Genomic DNA, 15965 nt, shown 5'->3' on the forward strand with positions numbered 1-15965 from the left:
TCTGAGCAGAGGACCTTCTGTCCCATGGGGTTGGCTGTGCTACCCTGCCAGCAACTGTGTTCACTAACACCGAGACTCTCCGAACCCCACAGTTTAGGGGTCTTTGATGGAAGTTTCATTACACAGGCGTGGTTGATTAAATCATCGGTTACTCGTAGTTAACTCGGTCACCAGCCCCTCTCCCCTCTCCCAGAGGTCAGGGGGTAGGGCTGAAAGTCTGGAACCTCTAATGATGCCTGGTCTTTCAGGTGACCAGCCCATCTCCCCTCACAGCCTCACCGGAGTCCTCAATCTACCTAGGATCCCACCCACTGGTCACCTCACTAGCATACCAAGGACCCTGGGGACAAAGACTAAGTATATTTTTCTTTTGGAATGTTTGTGGTTTTTTTTGAGAGAGAGACAGAGCACAAGTGGAGGAGGGGCAGAGAGAGAGGGAGACACAGAATCCAAAGCAGGCTCCAGGCTCTGAGCTGGTGGCACAGAGCCGGACATGGGGCTCCAACCCATGAACCATGAGATCACGACCTGAGCCGAAGTCGGACGCTTACCCGACAGAGCCACCCAGGTGTTCCCTAAATGTATATTTCTTATTATACAGGTATCACCCACTCTTCAAAAGTTCACATTTCAACACTTTGCTTTTTACAAAAGACCTACGTTGGTATCTGCTTTTGGTAACCAAAAGAAATCCGAAGAATATTTTTGCTTTTATGGGAAAGAAAAAAAAAAAACCCAGAAAGCAAAAATAGCATTCAGCATTTGTTCGGTGGCAAGTCGTTATAGAGGCAGTGCACATCCCAAGCAGCTAGAGCGGCAAAGCCAAGTCCTTGGTCGGGGAAGGCTGCTATTTTCCCATCTTTTCTACTTTTCATATACAGCCTTCTTCAGTCTCTTGTTTAGACACTGGTGTTCTGTTCTCCTTTTCCCCTCGGGCAATTTTATCCATTTTCCCCCACCTTTGTGTAAGGTAAGAAAAATCCAAGCCAGAACCTTGGATCAGTTTCTCTCTGCCACCATACGAAGGCAGGGAGAAGGGAAGTATCACGACCATGAACTTTCGGCTTAACGTACAATGAGCTGCTCACCTGTAAACACGACCTAAACTCTGACCAGTCGGACTACTCTCCCTCCCTCATCTGGGAAGGAATGAAGGACGGGATGTCCGAAGAGAAATGCAAAATGGAACCAGCGAGGCGAACTGACCAGAATGCCGGTTCAGCTTAACAACAGTCAAGTCAAGGGAGGTGGAATAAAACTATAGTAGAGCTTGCTGGTTGCCAAAAAGTATCCATTCGCCCCTCCTTTGCTAGTAGAGAACACCGTTTTATTTGGTGTGGCAATGCATTCATAAAACACTACTTTGGGGCGCCTGGGTGGCTCAGTCAGTTAAGCATCTGACTTGGGCTGAGGTCATGATCTCAGGGTTTGTGAGTTCCAGTCCCCCATCAGATGAGCACAAGCCCCGCATTGGGCAAGTAAGACTACTTTGCCCCACCTCCCATGAGGTCACATGTGACCCTATGATTGGGTTCTGGTCAATGACATATAAATGGAGTGTTGACTGAACTTCCAGCAAGATCCCTCAAAGGAACTTCTCTCAGTTGGGACATTTGCCCATTTCCTTTCTCTTCTCCTCCTTCTTCTTCCCTGAAATCCAGGCATGGTGTTGAGACATCCAGCAGGCATCTTTGACCATGTGGTGGCCTTGATGATAAAGGTCACACACTTGAACGGCTTACGTGTACCGGGCAGATAAAAGGAGGTAGTCAATACTAAAGAAGCCTTCCTGGACTTCTGTGCTGGCCTCCAAACTTCTTGCACCGGGGAGAGAAATAAACTTCTCCTTTAAATCAGTTTTAACTTTAGTTTCCTGATACAGGCAGCCAAACCTAATCCTAACTGATACAGAAATTACATAAAGTGTATGTTTAAATCAGCTATAAATGTCTCTAAAGGAATTGTATTCCTTTAAGAAATGTATTTCTAAATAAATCTTCCTGGAAGGATCGTAATATGTGAACTGAAATCTGCTAAGAAAAAACGATCATAGAAATATACAAGGTATAAACAATCTCTTCTGTGAATACTAAGTTTGCTGGAAAAGGTGAACCGAGAAGGGGGAAAGGCAGCCAAGGAAGGGGCAAAATTCTCATCAGATAGGTAAAAGAAAAGAAAAGAAAAGAAAAGAAAAGAAAAGAAAAGAAAAGAAAAGAAAAGAAAAGAAAGAAACAAGGCTCCTGCAAGGGGAGGAGATGCTTTGTTCTGCATAAGCAGGGGCTCTTCTATTTTTCTTTCTCCTGAAAGCTTTGATCTCGTGGTCTCTGAAAAGAGATTAGAGAAGAAAAGACAGATATCGCAAGTGTTAGGATCTGCTGACTGAGGTGCGGTGGGGGGAGGTGAAAGCAGTGAGAGGGGAAAAATCTCACCCGTGTGCTCAAAGCTGTGAACAGCCAAGGAGGGGGGTAAAAACCCTAAGAAGGGTGCTGATGAAGATTTTTGGGAGGTTTTGATGGCAATCTAGCCTGTTTGATGGAAATCTGAGTTAACCCTCGGAGGCCTGGCTACCCAGTTAGGATTCAGTGAGCTTCTCTATTAGGATTGCCCGACTTCAGATCAAACAGACCGGCCCACTATCATGACTTGGTGGTATTACCAAGTATATCCAGGTACACCTGGATTACAGGAGCAAATCTGGTGCAAAGGGTTAATTTACAGAGTACGTTGTTTTGTTTTGTTTCCATTTTCTTAAACTGCTCTCAAATAGCGTGCTTGGGGCGACGTGGCAACCAAATTCTGCTCTTGTCTGTCCGGATACCAACATTCATTTCGTTTAAATCGTGTTTATTTTTCTTACACTGATGACACGATGACAGCTTACGAAGAGCTTTACACACATTATCTTTTCCAATTAGCACAGCATACGTATAAAGTGATCAGGGCAAGTGTAGAGATCTAAGGTGCAGAGAGGTTAAACGTCGAGCTAACATCCTTTTATAAAAAACAGTACACCTTATATTTTTAAGTTTGGGGCATGGAACTTAGCATCCGTTCCCACTAATCCATGCTGAGTCAGGATTAAATGTGGAGGATTTTGATTCTATGTTTCATTGATCATGAATCAGTTTTCCTCCAAAGTCATCTACAGGGATGAACAAGGAGAGAGAATAAACCCCATCAAAGGTGACTTTCTTGGGACATCAGTGATAACAAAGCATAGGCTTCATAAGTGATAGGTTGGTGCTGGGTGAGAAAAGCGAACATGATATTTCCACCTGCTGTCACTGACCTCATGGTTCCTTCTACAACACATCCATAATACCAGTTAAATCCTCAGACTAGTCTCCTTTTCTTTACCCTTTTAGTCTAAGATTGTTGTTTTTATAAAAATGAGAGATGCCTTTTCCATCACTGCTCACAGAGAAGCTACTTTTGACCCTTTTGACTACTTGTTGAACCCTCATCCAAGCCAGAGATTAGCTTCCGCTGCCCGGAACAGCGGAAACTAATCTCTGAAGGACTGACCATCCAGATTACATTTAGAGCAAGTTACATACATCACAGTTTATAATGCATCTTCGTGTGCCCTGTGTAACTGAATCCTTGCAATAACCTAGCATCCCAGCCATGGGCATTATCCTCAGTCTGTATCTAAGAAAACCGAAGTGGAGCAAGTTAAAAATCTTACTCAGAACAGAAAGGGATGGAGTTGGAAATTAAATGCAGGAATGTTTTTACCCCACTGCAAATTTATTCTACAATACCCCAATGAATTAAAATTTCTAACTGGCTCCTATACACATCAGAGTTGCCACAGACCGATTAACCACAAGGAAAAAGATAAGGGATACTTTTTTACTTTCGAGTTGACTTCCCCCTGTTTTATACATTGTTTCAGAGACAAAAATGAATCGTTAAAGGCTAGAATCACCATGAAATACATAGAGTTACTAGTTTTCCTGTATAAAGAGCTTTTTATTTTTATTTAAAAAAATTTTTTTTCTTAACGTTTATTTATTTTTGAGACAGAGAGAGACAGAGCATGAACGGGGGAGGGTCAGAGAGAGGGAGACACAGAATCTGAAACAGGCTCCAGGCTCTGAGCGGTCAGCACAGAGCCTGACACGGGGCTCGAACTCATGGACCGCGAGATCATGACCTGAGCCGAAGTCGGCCGCTTAACCGACTGAGCCACCCAGGCGCCCCTAAAGAGCTTTTTAAAGATCACTAAGAAAACATCTGGGGCACTTGGTTGACTCAGTACAGCAGGCAACTTGATCTCAGGGTCATGAGTTCAAGCCCCATGGTATTTAAAATAAATAAATATGTAACATATACATAAAGTCATTAAGAAAACATCCTAATCCCGTAATGGAGGGGGAAAAAAGATCACGAATAGGCAATTTATATAAAAAGAAATGTAAGTAATACGAATATTCAATGACACTAAAAATCAAAGATATTTTAGGGAGATGTAGTCATCTTTCACTTTTAGACTCAAGTACTGATTGGTTGACTCTCCAGAAAGTCAGCAATGGACAAGGTCTGTTAAACCAGCAGATGCTTGGCATAGGAAGGTACAAGTCCTTCTTCTATGAACTATTTGTGGAAGTGGAAATTGGCACAATGATTCTGGAAATATGTGATAATATGGGTCAAAAGAGTCCAAAAACATTCCTATCAAGGACTTCTGGATTAAAATTAAACAGCCCAATACAAACCTCCCAGGAAAATTTTAACACTCAATAAAACACCTGAACTAGGATTGACAATTAGGTTAATACCGTTGTAAGGGAAAGTTTTACTGGCCGGTAAGTATTAGACCCACAAATCTGGATTAAAAAAAAACAACTGGCGGCCCCACTGTTCTAAGCTAGCAACAGAGACTCTAAACCTTAACTGACAATTAAGCTAGAAAGTTCACAAAGACTCCGAAGGACGCTGGCACACACAGGTGAGAAGACACAGCCCTGAGTTAGGGGTTATGTTAGGGAAGGGTTAAGTCCGGAGAAGAGTTAGAAGACATTTGCCATGAATATTCTAAAGATGGATTACAGGGGCGCCTGGGTGGCTCAGTCGGTCCGACTTCAGCTCAGGTCACGATCTCGCGGTCCGTGAGTTCAAGCCCCGCGTCAGGCTCTGGCTGATGGCTCAGAGCCTGGAGCCTGCTTCCGATTCTGTGTCTCCCTCTCTCTCTGCCCCTCCCCCGTTCATGCTGTGTCTCTCTCTGTCTCAAAAATAAACATAAACGTTAAAAAAAGTTTTTTTTAAATGGATTACAAGGGATGGAGGTGAAGGTCCATTCTTAGCAGATTTATACTTGTTCATACCTTATGATCATGAGTTGTGCCCTGGCTACTTTGCTTATCAGACGTTCCCCCAGAGACATCATGATTTCAAAGCTGATCTTGTTTCAAAAGTAACCCTAATCCTGAGGCCATGTACACAATCACTTTAGGAAATGTTTTTGCCATAACATTCAGTCTGTGAAAAGTTTATTCATCCAATGCACGTATCATTATAATAGTAATCTCACTCCCTATGACCTCATTGACTTTCTTCATAACATCACTTGCGTTAAGTGCCTTAATTTGACTTATAAATCAGAAGCCATCAACACTTATTGTGTTTCTTTCTCCCATACACCTAGCTGCAGAGAGTGAGGGTGGGGAGAAATTCTCCTTCTATTTCTGGAAAAGACAGGGGAATTTAAGTTTTTCCCATATATTAGAAGAAATGTGGGAACTTTCCGAAAAAGGTGCCCTACGGTTGTCAGAAGAAAACTTCGGAAAATATTAATCAACTTGAAAGTGGCTAGGAAGGCTGTTCTGGAGCCACAGAAACAAGGGTAGTTGGGCAGGAGGGAACAGGTGGCCAAATAACCCACCAGTCTCTGCAAATGTACAGCTAGAAGCTGATCGCACACTTAAGTTTAATACGTGGTATTGCTACCTAAGTTCGAATCACTGTATTACAACCGAGGTAAGCTTCATCTGCCTTAGGAGATGCTCTGGTGACCAAAGAAATAAAGTCCTGTTCCATTGGGGAATTTGCTTTGGTGTCTTCTAGGTACTCCTTACGAAATTACCTCACATTTTCACATGATTATAATAAAAGTCCCCCTGTAAATGAGGCTGCCCCCGTCTTAGCCACAATTTATTGCTTCACATCTGAGCACTTGATCTAACTGTGTCAATCAAGATCTTTCCTTTTGGAAATAAGACTAAGACTCTTCTCTCTGATGACTGCTCTCTAAATGAGGAGAATATTGGCAGGGATTATTTCTAGTCCTATATTTATTACCTATTGTTACAGACAACATTTTTTTAATTGAAACATTTATTTATTTGTGAGAGACAGAGAGAGACAAAGCACAAGCAGGGCAGGGGCAGAGAGAGAGGGAGACACAGAAGCCGAAGCAGGCTCCAGGCTCTGAGCTGTCAGCACAAAGCTCAACGCAGGGCATGAACCCACGAACCATGAGATCATGACCTGAGCCAAAGTCAGATGCTTAACCGACAGAGCCACCCAGGCACCCCAGTTGCTGTGTAAAATACTAGCCCAAAACTTAGTGAATTAAACAGTAAACACGTTATCTCACAGTTTCTGGGGATCAAGAATTCAGAAGGGGCTTGGCTGTATGGTTCTGGCCCAGGCTCTCTTGCAAGGTTGCAGTCAGGATGCTGGCTGAGCCTGTAGCATCTGAACGTTTGGTCGGGGCTGAAGAATCCACTTCCAAGATGGCTTCCTCACACGGATATTGGCAGGAGGCGTGAGTGCCTCACCACATGGACCTCTCCGCAGGGCAATGTGAGTGTCCTCGTGACATGGCTTCCCCAGAACAAGTGATCCAAGAAAGAGAGTAGGGAGGAAGCCACAGCACCCTTTATGCCCCGGTTTCAGAGGTCACAAACCCTCATTCTGCCACATTTTATTCATTAAGAGTGAGACAGGAAGTGCAGCCCGTGCTCAGTGAGAGGGGAATTAGACTCCAACTGGAGGAAGGAATCGCCAAAGAATTTGAGGACATATTTTCAAAAGTGCCAGAGAGCATATATACAGAGAGAAACAGAAGTGAGTCAACGAGTCTGCTTGTGTTTCCTGAGGTGGGCTGCATCCTTGCCCTTGGGTTTTGTAAAACACCACTGCATTCTTAAAAAGAAATCTTCTTCCCTAAGCTGTCTTGAGTTGGTTTAATTACTTTTCAACTAACAGAATCTTAATCACTACATGACTTCCTTCAATTAAAATCTTTGGCTCTTCTGATGATTTCTGCTTCAGCCACTTTGCTCAGAGATCCGGGCACTGATTTTTTCAATATCCTGAAGTCTTTTATCCCTCTCCCAGATGATCCTACCTGCCCAAAACTATTGCCATAATCTTCGGTCCCCTCTTACGTCTTTTTCCAGTCTGCCTCAGCCTTCCCTGTTCTGGACACCGCTTGGTAGTATCAGAAGAGAGAAAACACAAAACCAAACAAGAAACCAAAAGAGAAAATCCTCCTGAGCACATGTGGTCTGGATAGTAAGGATACATGACTTCTGAGAGGCTCCTTCCCATCGCTTCTCGGCCTTTTGGCTAAGATCAAGTGTAGTATTAGAGGCTCCTTCCCTGAAAGTTTGAGTTCAAAGTCAAGAAAATGTGACCTTCTGCTTCTGAAGTCAATAAAAAAAAACAACGTCCAACCTCGATGACCTGAGCAATACTTCATAGAATATACTGCCCAGGAGGGGCATCGGGATGGCTCAGTCGGTGAAGCGTCCGACTCTCGGTTTCGGCCCAGGTCATGGTCCCACAGTTCACGAGTTTGAGCCCCAAGTCGGGCTCTGTGCTGACAGGGTGGAGCTTGCTTGGGATTCTCTCTCTCCCTCTCTCTCTCTGCCCCGCCCCTGCTCAAGCCCACTCTCTCTCGCTCCCTCTCAAAATAAATAAATAAACTGAAAAACAAAAAGAGGGGCTCCTGGGTGGCTCAGTCAGTTAAGCGTCCAACTGCAGCTCAGGTCATGATCTCACCATCCATGAGTTCAAGCCCCGCATCGAGGTCTGTGCTGACAGATCAGAGCTTGGATCCTGCTTCAGATTCTGTGTCTCCCTCTCTCTCTGCCCCTCCCCCACTCACACTCTGTGCCTCTCTCTCTCAGAAATAAATAAAACCACTAAACAAAACCAAAACCAAAACACTGCTCGGGATACGAAAGAGTCTCCAAAATCTCCAGCCAGAAAAAAACGTGAGAAAAAATGGCAGTATGTAAGTGCTATATGAGCAGACCCTCTCCTGATTACCTACCTGTCAAGAGGCTATGGGTCCTGTAGTGACAGATAAAGCAAAGCCGAGGTGAAGGCTTTGTTAGTGTTCATTTTGCACTGTGCAAGGCAAAGAGAGATTTCCAGTGGATGCGGGGGTTTTGGCTACCAGGAAGGTCCAATAAAGGACAGAAGAGGAAAACCATCCCCATACTCTTCCAAAGTCATTGAGAAATATTTCTCAAGAGGGATAGATAGAAGAAATGCTATGTACTTTCTAGTCCCCTGCCCAAACCTGGAATATGGACGTGCAGTGGATCCTGGGAAGCAACACCAAGACCCCTGCCTCAAAGCCAGTGTAGCCCTGCTGGGCATGCAGGCTGCTGGAGGCTCACAGCTCTGCCCCTCCTTGGAGATTGCCCTCGGTTATGGGGAGCTACGCTGCCCAAGGTTATACACCCTCTCAAGGGATGGCATATGGCCAATGACGGATTGGCTCAAGAGTTCAAAGGCTCAGCCTTTCTCTCAGTTTGCAAGGACTCTAGAGGGCTGTCCCAGATAGAGTTCCTGTCCAAATTCCAGCCCCCATTTGCAGCCACATCCCATTTACGCCCTGCCTAGTCTTGCGGTTCTCACTTTCTTGCAAGTATATCTTCCAGGAAACCTGTGCTCGGAACTCTCCATCTCAGAGTCTGTTTCCAGGGGTTCCGTCTAAAGCAATACTATTATCTTCTTCATCCAGATGACAAAACCGAGTTTTGGGGAGTGATAGCAACATGCATCTGGCCACAGAGTGCATGGTGGAACTCTGATCTGACCCTGAGGCTGTCTCATTCTCAGGTTGCACCGTTCCCAGATTAACCTTCCACCAAGCATGCATTCAATATCTTGTCGATTTTCCAATTACGTTATTGGTTGGGAGAGCATCCTAAGGATGAGACCTGAAAATTCTGACCCATTGCAATGCTTTACCCGCTTGCATGGTAACACTACAAATTTGGTTTGTAAATTAGTCTGTGTGTCTAGACAATGTGAGCCCGTGTCTAAAGGGACCTCATTCCAGGGGAATGGATAAAATAGTTTCTGTCACTTTGAGGTCTTGCCTGAGAGTCTGCCCGCCATCACCGGAACTGACCCCAGCCTTCTATATCATTTTGCTTTTCCAACGAGACAAAAGCAAACCTCTGATTGCATGCTCCACTGCAGCAAGTTAACTCCAGGCACCTCATTTAGACTAAGAGGGAGGCGCAGCTCTAAAGAAGAAGGAGACATGCGGAGAGGAATGCCCAGCTCCGAATTCTGTGAGCTCAGTCCACCAAGGCTGTGGGCAACAGGGATCAAGACATAGTGGTATCTGGGGAGCCGTACACACATTGAGATTTGCACCTCCAGACTTTGAATTTCTAATGCAGCCACCAGCAGAGTGATTTATTAGACTGACCCATGGATCTATATCAGACAAATCTCACCTTCGCATTAGGATCAACAATCCCAGGAATTGTTCTCATATTAAAGAAAAAATATTATATTTTATGGCCGTCTTTGTGACTCTCATACAACCCATGACAGAAAAATAGTAAGTTTTCTGTAATAGACAATGGAAGAACATTCTCTGGTTGGGCTAACCTCCATTTTAAAGTCTATTGATTCCTTTGGTTTAATTTTCTTTTTGTTTTTAAATTACCAAAACAATAACGCTGACAGTAAATTTTGTAACAATACAGAAGAATATAAAATAATAAGTAAAATTTCCCTTTTAATCCTCTCCCAAAGCCGCTCTTCCGAGATCACCACTGGGCACGGTTTGAAGTGTGGTGTCTCACCTTCTTCCCTATGCATTTTCTTTTCTTTTTAAAAAAAAAAAAATTTTTTTTAATGTTTATTTATTCTTGAGAGAGACAGAGAGCACAGGCAGGGGAGGAACGGAGAGAGAGGGAGACACAGAATCCGAAGCAGGCTCCAGGCTCTGAGCTTTCGGCCCAGAGCCTGACGTGGGGCTCAAACCCACGAACTGTGAGATCATGACCTGAGCCGAAGTCAGATGCTTAACCGACTGAGCCACCCAGGCACCCCTTCCCTCTGCATTTTCAAATGTGCATACATATGTGCATACAAACATGGACACGTATGCCTACACACGTACACACATAGTTGTAGCCTCAATATGATTCTGCTATACAAATTGTGCAGTGTCTTCTGTTATTCAAAACAATAGAGTGGACTTTTCCTGTAACCAATGCAACCCAATACCACATAGTTATCAACAACAATAATTGTAATGCTGGCAATGAAGCATACTATGAGCAGGCACTGTTTCAAGTGTTTTCTATCTAGTAACACATTTAGCCTGACGCTTGGCCTATAGATGAGAAAGCTGAGGCCCCTGGAAAAGTTAGTAAACTCGCCCCAGGGCACACAGTCAATGAGTGGTGAAGCTGGGATTTGAACCCAGGGAGTCTAGCGCCAGAAGTCTACTCTCATCATAGAGTGGGGAACATTCTCTCATCAATCATATCAGGAAAGGTTGAGGAGGTGCCCTGGATTCTTCAAAAGTATGGGAGCGACTCACTGCAAAGTCTGTCATTGTATTCTGAGACTCCCAGATGCCCATCTCAGAGACCCGGGAGCCTGAATAGATACCAGTTTCACCTAGGTCGAGCCGTCATGGCCACTTACCACGAGAGGGCTGATCCCTGAGGCTGAGTCACAGAAATAAAAGCTGAGAAACGGATCCCAATGTCTCCATATGTTTTCATCTTTATTTTTTTGTTTCTTTATGTATTTATTGTTTTAAGTGGACTTCAAGCCCAGCGCGGAGCCCAATGCGGAGCTTAAACTCATGACCCTGAGATCAGGACCTCGATGCTCTACTGACTGAGCCACCCAGGCGCCCCTCATCTTTTTTTTCTTAAAGATTTTACTTTTTGGGGCGCCTGGGTGGCGCAGTCGGTTAAGCGTCCGACTTCAGCCAGGTCACGATCTCGCGGTCCGTGAGTTCGAGCCCCGCGTCAGGCTCTGGGCTGATGGCTCGGAGCCTGGGGCCTGTTTCCGATTCTGTGTCTCCCTCTCTCTCTGCCCCTCCCCCGTTCATGCTCTGTCTCTCTCTGTCCCAAAAATAAATAAACGTTGAAAAAAAAAAAATGTTAAAGACAAGCACTCCAGAATCTGAATGTTGCTTTGGATTTTATTATGATCTAGAGGAGGAGCAAAGTAAAATAAATTTTAACAATTGAAAACACAGTAGGCATTTAGCCAACGGTAGGTGGACGTCGGATGGATGCGTGGATAAACATGTGGACAGAAAAAGAAACAAAGAGGAACCAAAGAGGCTGGCTTGGGTCCTAGTAATGAGCCCGAGTCTTAACGCCTGATAGATCGCTTGTTCCTGGCTCCAGATTCAGGGTGGTTTACTATTCCAGCAACATTCATGTATTTCTGATTTGGGGATTTGACTGGCACCACCCGGGCACCCTGACCACCAAGCCCCAGGGCCATTTTTCTGTCAGCTGGTTTCTTGTTTCAACTTTCTCTTCTTCCCTGCTAGCCTTCTTTCTAGCCTCCTTCTGTTTCTTCAGTTTTCCATTATTGTTTTTGTTTGAGTTTCTGGTTTTAATTCAAGATGTAGTATTTGCTCAATGTAGCCAGTGAAATAATGCAAAGACGTATAAAGAAATACCTTCTTGGGGAGCCTGGGTGGCTCAGTCGGTTAAGCCTCTGACTCTTGGTTTCAGCTGGGGTCCTGATCTCACAGTTTGTGAGTTCAAGCCCTGCACGGGGCTCCATGCTGCTGACTGCGGAGGAGAGATTCTATCTCTTCCTCTCTCTCTCCGCTCCTCCGCTGCTCACTCGTGCTCTCTCTTTCAAAGTAAATAAATAAGCATTAAAAAAAAATACCTTCTTGGGGCGCCTGGGTGGCTCAGTTGGTTGAGCGTCCGACTTCGGCTCAGGTCATGATCTCACAATCTGTGAGTTCGAGCCCCGCATCGGGCTCTGTGCTGATGGCTCAGAGCCTGGAGCCTGCTTCCAATTCTGTGTCTCCCTCTCTCTCTGCCCCTTCCCTGCTCATGCTCTGTCTCTCTCTTCTCAAAAATAAATAAAAACATTAAGAAAAAAAAAATTTTTTTAAATACCTTCTAATGCTCCTCTTCCAGTCCTGCCTTCTTCAGATAACCACCACCACCAGCAGCCTGGTGTGTATTTTCCACCTCTTTCTCACACTCACAGAAACATGCAAACATAGAATCATATGTAGAAAAGGTCTTCGGGGTATGTGCTTTTACAAAAATAGAAGCATATTATACACACGATTTTACAACTTTTTTCCCCCTAAGTATATCGGCCCTCCAGGCCGATAGACCGAATTATAACTTCTTTTTGTTGTTTTTGTGAAGCTTGCTTGATAATTCACACAGTAGAATTGACCTTTGGGAGTCTTTCATACATCTATTCCCTCATACAACCACCACCACGATAAGAACACGTAACGTTGCCATCACCTCCAAAAGTTCCCCTGTGCACTTTTAAGATGTCCTTCGTTTTATTTATTTGTTTGTTTATTTTTAGAGAGAGTGAGAGAGAGAGAGGACAAGCAAGGGACAGGATTAGTGGGGGCAGAGAGAGAGAGAGAGAGAGAGAGAGAGAGAGAGAGAATCTTAAGCAGGCTCCATGCTCAGGGTGGAGCCCAACACAGGGCTCGATCCCACAACCCTACGATCACGACCTGAGCTGAAATCAAGAATCGGACGTTCAACCGACTGAGCCACCCAGGCTCCCTGAGATTGGCTTCTTTAACTCAGCATAATGCCTTGGAGATACATCCAAGTTGTGTGTATCAATAGCTCTCTATTAGGGTTATTAATATCTTACTGTCACACATGTTATAAAAAAAATCATATGTGGGAAAGTTTGGCTTTTGATTTTGTTTCGTTCTTTTGCCAGATTTGGTGTTTGTTTTTTTAATTTTTTTAACGTTTTATTTATTTTTGAGAGAGGGCAAGCAGGGGAGGGGCAGTGAGAGGGGGACAGAGGATCTGAAGCAGGCTCTGCACTGACAGCAGCAAGCCCGATGTGGGGCTTGAACTCACAAACCGTGAGATCATGATGTGAGCCAAAGTCGGACACTCAACTGACTGAGTTGCTCCAGGTGCCCCAGGTTTTGTTTTTTTAATGTAGTCACATGTGTCTGTCTTTGTGTATTCTGGGTTTACAGTCTTGTTTGATTGGAAAGTCACCCTCTGCCAAAGTTTTAAAAAAATGTTTCAACTGTCTTTCCCCCAAGATGTATTTCCCTTAACATGTCCAAACCCTCTGAGAGTTAACTATGATCATTTCCATCCCTCCTTTCCAGATGAGGAGCCTGGGATTTGTAGGGATCGTGTAACCTGCCCAAAGATGCACATCAGGGAAGGTACACAGCAGTGACTCAGACCCCAGTGACCCCATGGAGAGCCCACGGGCTTAACCACCAAGCTGTACCCCCTCCTTTATCAGCACACCAAGTCAGATGCCAAACTGTCCCTGTGCGGTGTTGTCCTTGATCTCCTACAGAGACTGAGCAAACAAAAAAAAGTAACAATGCAAAAAGAGTGGGAATAAGGGTCTACTGCTTCTCTGGGGTGCATTCAGCATGGCGAGTGATGAGAAATGGGGGAGTCACTCCCTTGGGGGCTTTGTGGAAGCCATGTACCCAGTGGAAACAGAATGAGACAGACCTGGGAGAATGGAAATTCTGTGTCTTACTAGCTGAGTGACCTAGGACAAGTTATTTAACCTCTCTGAGCTCTAAGTCTCTGACCTGTAGAATGGTAGTAACAATATCTGTCTCTTGGGGGTGTCGTTATGATCTTCAAAGAGGCATTTTTCACGACACCTGGCATAATGAAGGGGGTTATAAAATGTGCTTTTCCCTTCCTTCCAATGTACACACCAAGTCAAGCCCAAGAGAGGGCAGCCGATCTTGCCAACCATGCGTTTCACAAGGTTAAGGAACCACAGTTGTGAATCCGAAAAGCACAGGGACCTATAATCCTTAAGAGGCATGTAGCTCTTTGGCATAATAATAGCTAATATTTACAGGGCTTGCCATCTGCCAGTTACCTTGTCAACTCATTTAATCTTTCCTACAATCCTATAACTTAGGTACTACCATTATTCACATTTACAGTTAAAGAAACTGAGTCCCAGAGAGACTTAGTAATTCATTTGAGATCGTATATGGCAGAGCTGGGATTTGAACCTGCGGAGTCTGGCTCCAAAACCCATACCCTTAGGTAACGTGCCGTGCCGTGCTCCTGATACGACACCACACTGTATCACATGACACCACGCCATACCGCACTATGTGATACGTCTAGCCAAACACAATACCCTCTGGTATTGTGATCGACTGGTGGTTAGCTAAAGATAAATAGGGTAAATTTGGGGGAAATGGGCTAGCGGACACATGAGCCATGAATGAGGGCGGGGTCTTGAGGTCTTCAGCAAACTGAAGCCAAGATTATTCCATGGCATGACACCCTGCTGAGAGGCTGAAGCCTGCCATCTTCATTTCAAGCCCCGCAAAAGGCCACTTCTTCTGACAGCTTCCTATGGGGGACAGCCGGCACCTGTCAGGATGTTTTGCATGCAAGCTGAAGAATCAGCCCTAGCTGATCTAGTAAAAAAGGAATTTATTGGAGGGATTTATGGAGAAGTTCCGAAAATTGAAGGAAAACCTGGACAAGCAGAGAGAATGTGAATTGGAGCCACTCCGGGCGTGAGGAAGCAGTGATGGGTCTCTTCTGGACCCCGCCACGGAGATGAACACAGTCCAGTGATCTCCTGTCATCCACACTCCTCCAGGTTCCAGAAAGAAGACATCTGATTGGATCAGCCTGGGGCTTGTGCTCATCCAAAGGAGGAAGTGACCCTAGGACAACTCGGGGGAGCGAGAACAGGCGGCCTGTGTTCGCTTCTTAGGGTCACGTCCTCCAGCAGCCACCAGACTGCCACCTCTCACGGGTAGATCCTAGCTTTCTGTATACAGACTTCCCAGTTTGGAATCATCACCCACAGCTTTGTCTGCCCAACAAAGTCAGTGTGAGTCCATTCCTCTTTGAAATCCTCGAGGCCAGAGCGGAGACGCTCAGACAAAAGAAAGTCCGACGCAGACACTCAAATGCGCAACGGGAAGGCCCTGGGGACTTATAAATCAGGTAACACTACTGCTCTCACGGGCAGTAAATGGGAATGCATTTACTCATCCTCCGTGATAAGTGGGCATCAGATTGGTCCTCATCACCATGCAGACCCTCGGATCATTCCGCAGCATGTCCAGGCAGCTTGGAGACTGTCTAGCCTTAGAGCCCTGGCCGATGGCCATTCAAAGCACAGAATACACTTAAGAATTCGTGACAATAAAAAAAGGACCGTAAAAAATCAGGACTGAAGGGACTGAACTCTGAAATCCTTAGGAATTCAGCAGGAATCTGCCTTGGCCCCTGTCTGATTATCCAGTATGTGGGCGCTGAGGCTGCTAAGGAAGCTCCTGAGGAAACCTCAGACCCATTCCAAAGAGTGATCAAAGTGTCCACTACTAACCTGGAACACAGATGGCTCTCGGCGTCCAGAAACGTTAATGCCCCCAAACCCAAAAACTCAGATCTAGAAACGAATAATTATGGTATAAGCCACATGCATTTATTCAACAAATATTTATTGAGTTACACTTACGTTGTATTTAT

General features: G+C 44.9%; 1 long non-coding RNA gene and 1 pseudogene across 3 annotated transcripts in view; one reads left to right on the forward strand and one right to left on the reverse strand.

Moving 5' to 3' along the window:
* The window catches only part of LOC147573051 (uncharacterized), a 133815-nt gene that overhangs the window by 20259 nt on the left and 97591 nt on the right, over positions 1–15965 (reverse strand). The window lies entirely within an intron of this gene.
* LOC112857440 (U2 spliceosomal RNA) lies at positions 7559–7651 on the forward strand (annotated as a pseudogene).

Source organism: Puma concolor, chromosome E3 (assembly GCF_028749965.1).
Source record: "Puma concolor isolate L17-30 chromosome E3, mPumCon1.1.hap2, whole genome shotgun sequence".
Lineage (NCBI taxonomy): Eukaryota > Metazoa > Chordata > Mammalia > Carnivora > Felidae > Puma > Puma concolor.